This window comes from Equus przewalskii, chromosome 20, assembly GCF_037783145.1.
Source record: "Equus przewalskii isolate Varuska chromosome 20, EquPr2, whole genome shotgun sequence".
NCBI classification, from domain to species: Eukaryota; Metazoa; Chordata; class Mammalia; order Perissodactyla; family Equidae; genus Equus; species Equus przewalskii.
In genome coordinates, this window is record NC_091850.1 from 45,139,689 (window position 1) to 45,152,015 (window position 12,327).

The window sequence follows — 12,327 nt, forward strand, 5'->3', positions numbered from 1 at the left end:
AAGGGTAGAAGGAAAAGGAAGAGGAGACTGAACTAACAAACTGAAATTCTGTTTGTGTAAAATTGTGTGTATATTAAAGAACTTAGAAAAAAGAGGTATGTCTATAAACCTACAGGGACGGCTTTGGAATATTATAAGAAAAGTTGCAGAGTGATGTGACTAGTATGATTCTCTTTGTTTTTTGTTTTTAAAGATAGCTTTGTTTTTTCTTTTTATAAAATTTGCACTTCCTCATAACACAGTATGTTAGAAAATAGAGAAGCAGAAGGGAAAAAGTCAAGATTACCTATAATTCTAACAATCAGTGCGACAGCCATCAAGTTCTTGAAGCGTGCCCTTTCAGGTTTTGTTATTAGGGAAAGTGTGATCATGTGTACTATGCTATGATCTTCCTGTATCAGGTCAAAATAAATCATTAATGGGGCTGGCCTGGTGGCATAGCAGCTGGGTTCCCGAACTCCACTTCAGTGGTCCGGGGTTCACTGGTTCAGATCCTGGGCATGGACCTATGCACCTCTTGCCAAGCCATGCTGTGGCAGCTGTCCCACATATAAAATAGAGGAAGATGGGTACGTATGTTAGCTCAGGGTCAATCTTCCTCAGCAAAAAGAGGAGGATTGGCAGTGGATGTTAGCTCAGGGCTAATCTTCCTCAAACAAACAAATAAATAAATCATTACTAACACCTGGTCAGGTATTCCCTGCTGGCTGACCTGGCCTCCCTGTCCCTCAGGTCCTGGAGGCCCCGAGTCTCCAGCACATGCTCTGTTAGCTCTTAGCCTGAATGGTCCATCCTGGCCTCGGATAGTGGTCCACTTTCCCCTTCACTGCAGTGAAACTTGGGCTGATCTGCTGGCCCAAAATTCAGCTACCTTCTGTGTTAACACCAGGAGCACAAGGGAAATTCTAGGCCCCATTCATGTCCCTCCAGAAGCAAAAGCAACTCAAGCAAATGAAATCTCAGCCTACTCTGTGCTTCCTGGCTTACTTCAGTGGGGGTGTCCCCAGGTCCCTGAGGGAGCAGCCTACAAGACAGTCTCCTCCCAGAGTTCCAAATATAAAGTTGGAGCAAAAGCTTCATGCTCTTAGCATTCCCCTCAACTTATACGATACCCCTCCTTTCTCTGGATTCTCTCCCAGAAAGATGTGATCAAGAAGATGATGTGGAGAAAAGCAAACCCTTGTGCACAGTTGGTGGGAACGTAATCTCGTATAGTCACTATGGAAAACAGTATGGAGGCTCCTCAAAAAAATTAAAATAGAAATACCATATGACCCAGCAATCCCACTTCTGGGCGTATACCCAAAATAAGTGCAATCAGCATCTTGAAGAGATATCTGCACTCCCATGTTCATTGCAGCATTATTCATGATAGCCAAGACATGGAAACAACCTAAACGTCCATCAATGGATGAATGGATAAAGAAAATGTGGTATATGCGTACAATGGAATATTATTCAGCCTTCAAAAAGAGAAAGACATCTTGCCATTTGCAACAACGTGGATGAACTTGGAGGACATTAGGCTAAGTGAAACAAGTCAGACACAGAAAGACAAATACTGCATGATCTCACACGTGGAATCTACAATAGAGCAGAACGGTGGTTACCAGGAGCTGGAGGGAGGGAGAAATGAGGATGTGTTGGTCAAGGGTGCAAAGTTTTAGTTAGGCAAGATGAGTAAGTTCTGGAGACCTAGTGCACAACAATGTGACTATCGTTTAACAATTCTGGATTGTATACTTGAAATTTGCCAGGAGGGTAGATCTTAAGTGTTCTCACCACAAAAAAAGAAAAAAGTTATTATGGGAGGTGACGGATATGTTAATTACCTTGATTATGGCGATGATTTCACAATGTTTATGTATAGCACGTCATCAATTAAACACCTTACATATACACAATTTTTAATTCTCAATTGTTTCCCCATAAAGCTAGGGGGAGAAAAAGACTATACTCTATTCCTTCCTTCCCTTTTCTGGGCCTTTCTCTCCTTCATCTCCCCACAACCACTCAGGAACAGAGAGGCTGAGTTTTGGACCTTGATATGCTAATTTGGGAATCTTCTCTCAGCAAAACTTCTGTCCGCAAAACCTCAAGTTTATTGTTTGGCAGCCGCAATGTCGGGCCAACCGTGGATAAGGTATTAGCCCAGAAGTGAAGAAGAAAAAGAACATTATTTTTTTCCTAATATTACTTCCATTTCACAGAGAAAAAAACTTTGAGTAATCATCAATAGCATTAATTTTCTCTAAACTTATTCTTGGATGCATTACAACATAACTGGTGGCATTGGTAACATCGCAAAGTAACATAAGCAGAAAAGTAACTTTTGCCCTCCAAGACAGAAAACAGAAGGTACTGGGTAAGCAGATATACTCTTTAAAAGCAGACCAATGAGCACAGCTTAGATCTAAATGCTGTCACCAAAGTAGTCAGGTTCATTGAAGGAAATTTCTGCCTAAGAAGTTGGATTTTCAAACTCTGATGAATGATGAGAGAGGAAAAACTTAGAAATCTCAGATCCAAATGTGGAATGAGTGAAAGGTGTCCAGGAGGGGTGTCCTACATAACAATGCCAGGAACCGGGGCACAACTCCCTTTAGCCAAACTGGCTGAAGTGGGGACAGCCAGGCCAACGGCTTCCCTGTCACTCAGGGACAGGAGGCGCTGCAGGACAGGACCAAGCAAACCAGACCAAACCAGAGAGCATAGAGAAGACTCCAGTTGGAGCACGGCATCCACAGTCCTGAGCTGGTAAGAGCAAGAAGGCAGGTTCCCAGAGGACAGCACAAAGTGATCTGCCCCCACCCCCCCTTGTTTAAAGCAACCTTCCTGGTGTGGCAGACAAGGGTTGGCAGGCAGGTGTTACTCACCAGAGCAAGGACAGACCCTGAGGCTGTTAGCAGCTGCAGCAAATCTCTGGGGAAGTCTCCCTGTTCAAGTAAAGGACTAAGGAATTCGTGGGAGGAGCGGAGAGACGAGCAAGAACCTGCCTTCGAATGACATGGGGCCCTGACACCAGATGTGCCCATTCTCTGCCAGAACCTCCACCTCCTGCGTCCCCGTGGATGAGGGCGAGGGAAGCATGAACGCGTTTTAGGGGTGACTCTGAGCTATGGAAGTTTTCCCTTTGTAGGATTAGAACCAAAGTTATAGGGTGAAGCGTTCCTCAATGTGTAGAGCCAGTCATGGCTAAAGAGGAAAGATTGAGAGAGAGAGAGAAAAACAGAAAGACAGAGAGAGAGAGGTTGCAATAGTAGGTCGTAGGAAAAGCTACAGTGACTTCATAGGTGCAAAAATTCATGGGTGAATAGCCATTTCAATAGATCTCTATTATAAAGTATGGAAAGAAACACAGTGGAACTAAACAGATGGTACTCAGAAATTCAAAAACAATGAATATAGTGGCCATTCTGAAAAAGCCAGTTCCTAGCAATAGCTGGTGCCCAGCCAACATTCTCAGCTGGAAACTATAAACTCACTTTATTTGGGGACATCTAAGGCCTCAGGGCAGGATATGATGCGTCCAATAACTGCCAATGATCCTCCCTACAAATATTTCCAGAATACATCACCTCCAGGCCATTCCCACCACCTGTGTTTGAATGCCGGCCCTCGTCGGTTTTCACCTGAATTACTAAGACGGCCTCCCAACCGGTCTTGCTGTGCCAAGCTCACTTCTCCACCCCCATCTCCAGATGGAAGCCACAATGTGCTTTTTGTTAATGATCCAGGAGCCACTCTGACCCAGAGAAGTGAAAAATGGATATGCCAGGGGTTTGCTCTCCTTGTGTGTCCTGAAAGCCCCCTGAGGTCCATGTGGGTGGACCCATGTCCAAGTACTAACGCTCACTGCCCACCAAGGAGAGGAGGAGAAGCGGAAGCAAGCAGAGGCTTGTAGAAAACCCGCCCATTCACACATCCTGCTTTGTCTCTGGCCTGCTGCCCTGGGGCTCACATTTGGCCCCAGTCTTAAGAACACAGAGTGGGGTCCATTAAAGCCTCTCTCTGCCCTCTTCCATCATGCAGAAAGCTTATTCATCCTTTCATGCCTCTCTTCTTTCCTCCCTCCATCCATTCATCCATTCATTTAACAAATATTCAGCAAGCACCAAATATGGTCCAGGCACTGTTCTAAGAGCTGGAGATAGGACACTGAACAAATGTTGAAGAGACTGTGAATCCTTTATCCTTCGTGACCCACACATTTCTCATCACAGGAAGCCCCTAAACACTTTAAACACAAGAATGATGGACCCACAAAGGAAGAATGTTTCTAAATCGGCCTGCACCAAAGGTACATGTCTGCAGATTCTCTTGAGTGGGATCTTACTCACAGGTGTCTGGTTTTCAATGTTGACTTTTGCCTTTGGCCTCACACACGTGCCTGCTTTCCCCTGGTCTAACATCCCTGGACAGTCCCAGGATGGGGACGCTCACACCCCCCACCTCTCCCGGGCAGCTGCAGGGGTTGCCTCCTTCAGAGCATTCTCTCTTGAGCCACATTCCCTCTTTAGACTCCCAGGACATCAGCTGAGCATCATTAACTTTTATAGCAGCTCTCCTGGGTCACTCTTTTCTGCCCCAAAGAGAAGAAACACCTTTGGATTTGGCAGACCTGGGTTCTGGTTCCAATTCACTCACTTACTACCTCTGTGAACTTAGACAGGTTGATTCATATCTCTGAGCCTCTGAAAAATGAGAATTGTAGTAATTGTCTCTAACACATATTTGGTTTACTCTGTGCAAAGCACTGATCCAAATTCTTCACATGCATGACCTGACTCAAGGCTCACAACATCCCTCAACATGCATGTGCTTGTGAGTGCCATTTTGGAGACAGAGAAGCTGAGGCACAGAGAGGTAAGTGGCAGGGTCAGGATAGGAACCAGGCAGTCTCTCTCCAGAGCCCTTGCTCTTAAAAATTCTACTCCTCCACTGGCTTGTCAATCAATAGTAGGCTCCAAGTAAAGGACATATAGATACCCACCAACACACCTCGTTCCAGTGAGTCATCTTCTGCTGTCGCTGCCCATTACATCTGCCAGATTAGCCCAAAATAACTGTCCACATCTGGGTTACCCTTCAGGATTTAACATGTACTTGGATATAAGTCTGAGAAACATAGATTGGGGAAAAAAAGACTTTCTTTTACCTTCTCACACAGAGCTTGTTGCCTTGTGTATGGGACATGATAAATAAAGATTGGCCTTTTGCCTGCCTAGTGTAGTCTACTATTTTGAGACAGGTGTTCAAGAGTAAGTAAAAATCATTGCTTTCATCATAAGCATTCCCCTCCAGCTAGAAAACTCTATGATTCAAGGCACTGCCTTGTAAGCGATTGCCTGAAAGAATGGCTTCCTACCATTTCCACGGGTGAGAAGTTCAGTCCTAGGATCTTACAGCCCTAAGACCTCACAGCGTAGTGACTGCTGGCCACTTCCACGAAAGATTGTCTCACTAGCTAATGTTGGTGCATTATGCCGTTGCACTGGGTAATGATACACAGCACTGCCTGAATCATAAGAATCAGTTCCATATAGAAGGAAAAAACAAAAAGAGAAGCACTGGTTGCCATCACCAGCTGGGATTAACCTCTTTAGGATCACTCAAAACCATGAAAGCTCAGAAAAGCCAAATTGTGAATTCTTAATTCCCATTGGCAATCCTTGAAATGGTGGTTGGTCTAGTGTAAGAGTGTGGACTTTGAAATCAATCATACTACTCCTCTAATCCAGGCTCTGCTTCTTACCAGGTCTGTGATCTCAGGCTGGCTACTTAACTTGTCTGAACCTGTTTCCTCATCTATAAAAAAGAGATAATAAAACCAATTTGTTGGGTTGCCCTGAAGATGAAAGGAAATATGATAAACACACCACAATAGTGTCTGGAGCATAGGAGACAATCCACAAATATTTCTGGCTTTATTTAAAAAGTAGAAAACCTATGATGGGGTCATTTTTCTGGGTGTCTGTTTTATTAGCAGTCTTCATAGGAAGTTTTCATATAGACACATACAGGATTAGTATACCCAAAGTTTAGAAATTCTACTGTCTGGTTCTCTATTAACCAGACTTTCCATACATCTTTAGTACAATTATAATTGTTACTCATAACCATGGCTCTTGAGACACTGCTGTCTAGTGAAGTCTCTTCTGAATCATCAAAAAACAGATGGAATTCTGTTTTAAATGGCACTTTTTCAAATGTATTTTACTGTATTTTTTTAGATACACATTTGCCAAGGAAGAGATACTCTTTACTTTTATTTGAAGACATAGTGAAATATCTCCCTCCGTTTCTTGTGAATCTCTAATTAGTCGAGGATGCATATAACAAGAGTTAGTGAAGTTACCTCACTCATTCACCTACCAAACGTTGGAAAATACACAAATCTTCAAAGAAAGTTGTTTAGCCATCAGGATTACAACAGGAATGAGGAGACACATACAAACCGAGAGTATTATAGGTGTGGGCACCCCACCTCACTCATCTCCTACCTCCCATCCTCTCCTTTGCATCCCATTGGCTGGACCCAACAGGAGGCCAGATGGCAAGAGAGTCACCGTTGATAAGTCCAGCCCCCCAGGGCACATAACATAATGGAGAAGGAAGAAGAGTAGATTCAGAGGAGGCAAATAAAGCTATTCAGCATAGTATGCTTACCTCATTATCTGGTGATACACTACTGCCATGGGAAAAATCTGGTTTTTTAACTAGCTGCAATCTGGGGGCTTTCCATCTTTCCTGACATAAACAGAAAGTTAAAAAAATAATCATGCTATTGTTTGGATAAGTCACTTTCCACATCCCCAGAAACATTTTAATGCATTTGATTCATTCAACAAGTCTTTATTTCACATCTACTTGAAAAGAGACACCAACATTTCTGCTAGATTGCAACATACGCATACCTGAACACACCTCACATTCTCAAAAGCCATGCACTAAAATGACAGAGTTTATGAGAAAACTAGGGTAAGGCAGAGGGTGCCAAACCTTTGCAGCTTTGTAACCAGAGTCATCACCAAAAACAATAATTGGTTCCGGGGGGGATAAGTTGAACAGAGCAGAGAGGTAGCTCAGCCTGGCTGGAGGCTGCCACTGGGCTATTAAAAATGTCCAGTGACAATAGGGTGAAAATGTTAGCAACACTCCAGTTAGAGCAGAACTGAGGGGTGCTGACAATGCAGATGGGAGGGAGCTCTCAGCCCAAAGGGGGTGCCAGGACGACAGGCAGGAGGCAGGGCAACTGACCCAGCCTGGAGCCACATACGTCCAGCCTGAGTCTCTCAAGGGAGGGAGCCCCAGAGACAGGCACTCATTTTACTTCTCTTAAAATGCAGCCAAAGGGCTCTTGCTGCTTGAGCGGCATCTGAGTGGAAGGCTTTCCGCTACCCGATGAAGGTTATAATTCCACTCTCATTATCCATTCTGGCTTCCGGGTTGTGTAGGAAAAATCATGTATGGACCAAAATGACTTCCATGTTATTATACTAGCATTGTCTTCGCTGACTTCCCTTGAAAACAGAGCCCTGAGGCAAAGCTTACCCATGATAGGGGTTGCAAGAGTGAAGGGAAAGGAAAATGAAGCAGGAAAGAAGGGAACAAATTTAAGGTTGTGTATTACCAGGATGGCCACAGCCTCACAAAGACACCTCTGACTCTCGGTCATGTGGCATGTCTCCAGGAAGGTCATAGGGAACTGTCGCATCTCAAGAAAGATGGAGGGGGGAGGGAATTTCTCTGCCAGCTTCTTTTAGTCTCCTGTCCTTTGTGGTGCATGAATTCCGCTAACTTCCAAGGGGTGTCGCAGCTCCCACCCCCAGCCCAGGTAGCAGCTGAATGCTCTGGGGGTCAGTCAGGCAAAATGGGCTCTGCAGCTACCACAGCCCCTATAATCTCACCATTGCACCCCCAGGAGACTGAGACAACTGGCTGGAGATCAGGTAGCAGCCTGAGCCATCACAGAGGAGGCTGGAGGGAGGAGGAGGGCGGTGAGCAGATTTGGAAAGGTGCCAACATTGGGTTCAGTACTGACATTATTCTCTTATTAATAAACTGTATGTGAGCTCATTCGTGTCCCAGAAACCCACATCACAGCAAAACAGACTGGCCTATAAACAAGGACATGGCCTGTCCTCCGGGAACTGTGTTCTTACTAAACATACTAAATAGATAACCACAAAGCGTGCCAAGACTGGTCCTCATCTGAGATCCGGTACCAGCCCACCCACGAATCCATGCTTCAGTGGATATTGGAATCATCTTAACGCACATCTATTCATATCACCTCCTGCCTAAAGGTCTTCAGTGTTCTCCAGGTCTTTGTGATGGGTAAAAGCCATTCTCCATAATTTTGCACACAGGTCACCTTTTCGAAGACTTGTCCTTTTCAAGAGCATCTTTTCCAAATCAACGCCAGGCAGCCCTCGATCATCTACTCCCCACCTCTCTGCTCTCTGAGCCCCCGGCCTCTCTCCAAGGCCCCCTTCTGCCACTGAGTCCCAAGGATGATGGCGGAGATTGGGTAAAAAGAAAAAGGGGTAACACGTGGTGAAGAGATTACCATGTCAACCAGATAATCATCTATGGATTAACTACACAAGCTTCATATTTGGCTTCATATAAAGTTATATTGCTTGACAGTTTCCTGTGATCCACCTAGGATTGTCTCATTCCTGAATGCAGACTTCAGCAAGTTTTTATCAAATAATATCATATTTCCATGCCTTTCTGCACTCAGACACTGACTCACCAAGTTTTCCAGGACGATAGGATTAAAGATGCTTCATTATTTCCTTGAGTTACAAAAGAAACCATAAGCCTATGAATATGCAAGTGGAAAAAAATAGTGGCTGGGCTGTTTTCTCTGACTTATGATTCCCTTTCTTGCTGTGTCTTTCTCAGAGGGTGATTTCGTGTTAGTGCTGACGATAATCATGAGTGCACCTGGGGTTTCCCATCTTACCAGTTGTGTGTGGAATCCCACGCAGAAGACCCTCTTTAGACACCGAATTTGTGGCAGCCATCACACCCTCTCTGCTGCTGTCCTTTGCCCACCCGAGCTTTTCATCAGGGAATGAGACACAAGTGGCAATGGGGTCGCCTCCCCCGATTACTGTGCACGTCCATGATTTTGACATGCACACTCCCACTCCCATCTCTCTAGCTCACTTCCCCTTCGTCAGTACCACGCTTTAGCCGACAGAGCTGCTAGTGAGCATCCAACAAATCAAATGCCTAAACACTCACTTAAGCTACAGATTCAGTTAATGAAGCCAATTAATGAAGTTGATGTCATCAATTTAATCCCCAAATGAGCCAGCGGCTTAAATAGACATCACTTCATGGACCAGCTCCTTATCTGATTATGTTTCTCTAAACATTTGTATCCAGCAAGATGGTGGTAAGTTTTCTCAGAAAAAAATGGGGGGTAGGGGTTCCCATGAACAAATGACTTTTATTTTTTTTGAGGAAGGTTAGCCCTGAGCTAACATTTGCCGCCAATCCTCCTCTTTTTGCTGAGGAAGACTGGCCCTGAGCTAACATCCATGCCCATCTTCCTCCACTTTATATGTGGGACGCCTGTCACAGCAGGGGTTGCCAAGTGGTGCGTAGATCCACACCCAGGATCCAGGGCGGCGAACCCCAGGCCACCGAAGTGGAGCGTGCAAACTTAACCACTGTACCACTCGGCCAGCCCCAGAGCAAATAATTTTAGGAAAGACAGAGTTATACAAATATGCCCAGGCATCTCCACTGCAGGACTTCTCAGGTCATTTATGTTCATGTTTATCTTGATTCTCCCTCCATGAGGGGACTGTAACATGCAGTTTCCCTTCCTTGCATTTTCTGGGTTTTTTTAAATTTTTCATCCAAGGGATGGCTAATTTTATGTGTCAACTTGAAAGACGTTTTTGGATGAAATTAACATTTGAATTCATCAACTTTGAGTAAAGCAGACTGTACTCCATAATGTGAGTAGGCCTCACGCAACCCGTTGAAGGACTGAATGGAACAAAAAGACTGGCGTCCCTGAGCGAGAAGGACCTCTCCAGACGAGTGCCTTCAGAACTCATCTGCACCATCCGTTCTCCCTAGCCTTCAGTCTGCCAGCCTTCAGACTGGAACAGCCTCATCGTTTTCCTGGATCTCAAGCCCGCCAGCCCACACTGCGGATTTTGGACTCGTCAGCCTATTTCACAATTGCATGAGCCAATTCTCTCTATATAGAGAGACATATTGACTTTATATCACAGTATGCAAGTATGCTTAACTTCACATCATGGTATTCAAGTGACAGGGTATCAAGGAGAAGAGTGAACATCATCCAAGGACGCTGCAGCCTCTTCTGGAGAAAGGGTTGGCGTGTTTCTGGTTGTACACAGGATTGTTGTATCATATTAGGCAGAAGTAGGACCTTGTTATTATTGTTATCTGGAGATTAAGTTTGGTGTAAGGAGATGCGTAGGGGTACCACGTTGACAAGGGGTGGACTTGTGATGGTTAATTTTATGTGTCAACTTGAAGGGTGTTTTGGGATGAGACTGACATTTAAATTAGTAAATTTTGAAGAAAGCAGATTCTCTCCACAATGTGGGGGGGCCTCTTCCAATCGGCTGAAGGCCTGCATAGAGCAAAAAGTAAGCCCTCCTCAAACAGGAGGACGTTTTTCCAGCAGAATGCCTTCAGACTTCATCTGCACCATCAGCTCGCCTAGAGTTCGAGCCTGCTGGCCCACACTGCGGATTTCGGACTGGCCAGCCTCCATAATCACGTGAGCCAATGCCTTAAAATAAATCTCTGCCTATATATACGTACACATCCTATCAGTTCTGTTCTCTGGCGAACCCTGACTAATAGAGCCAGGAAAACTCTTTTTTCCATGAAACTATTAACATTTCGCGAGACGCTAGAGTTCAAAGACGAATAATCAATTAGGGAAATGACGTTGTAGACCACAGCCTTCTAGAAGATCTCCTGTTTCACAAATGCAGAATATTGGTAAGAAAGGGATCTGAAAAAGTGGAGAAACCTAGAGCAATTATCACCATGGGTCAGCAAATTCTCATATTAACGGGCTCATTCGTAGGATAATTTTTATATAACTAAATAGATGTTTATTCATTCACATATCTCAAAAGAAGAAATTGTAACACAAATATAAATACGATCTCAGGAATCTTTAAAAGATTTTTTTTAGCATTTGACACACCTATATTCTATTACACACGTGTCCCCGTTTTCCTTTGAGCATTCATTTGCAGGAGAGGCAGCAGCACCAACTATGCCACAGTTGATGCTGACAGCCGTTTCAGTTCGGTGCCGGATAGCGGGCGTGATTCATATGCTGAGTGCGCTCTGCACTCTGATCCTCCCACGTGCTGAAAGACAACTTGCAAAGGAATCTTAAGATGTTTTCCCCTGACCCACCAGCAACCAATTATTTCGTCAAGAGGGCAAAACATGTACCGGTTGGACAACAACACTAACACAAATGTGAATCCTTTGCTAAAATGCGTGATAAAAACATAAAGGACTCTAGACATTTCTGTGACACAATTACCGTTAACTTTATTACAACCTTAAGCAAATAACTTAACCCCTTTTTGCTACAGCTGGGGGAAATTTTCCTTATCAATTGAAGTGGATTGTTTCAGGTACTGACATCTTAGGAATAAAATAACTAGGCATACTCCAAATATTATTAATACCCAGGAAGTTCTTCCCATGGAGGGGAGAAGGAAAAGTTAATTGTTGCCATATCAACTATTATTTTTTCAGTTGAACATCTTTTTTTTTCCTAAAGATTAGCACCTAAGCTAACAGCTGTTGCCAATCTTCTTTTTTTTTCTTCTCCCCAAAGCCCCCCAGTATATAGTTGTATATTCTAGTTGTGAGTGCCTCTGGTTGTGTACTTATCAACTGTTTCTAAGTAAAAATATATTAGTTCTAGAAAGGCCCGTTTTGCTTTTAATGTTAATCTTAATTAAAATTAAAATTTTAGAGCAAGCCTTTATGGGGATGCCTTGTCTAACTGCACAGCAGCTACAGTCATAGACCACGTAGTTTTCTCACCTTACAGGTAAGACTAAAAAGTTACCTGCTACAAAACAATTTTAAATCTTTTAAATAGAGCCAGCCCTGATGGCCTAGCAGTGAAAGTTTGGCATGCTACGCACTGGTGGCCCGGGTTCTGTTGCTGGATGCTGAACCACACCACTCATCTGCCAGTAGCCATGCTGTGGCAGCAGCTCACACAGAAGAACTAGAAGGACCTACAACTGTACACAACTATGTACTGGGGCTTTGGCAGGGGAG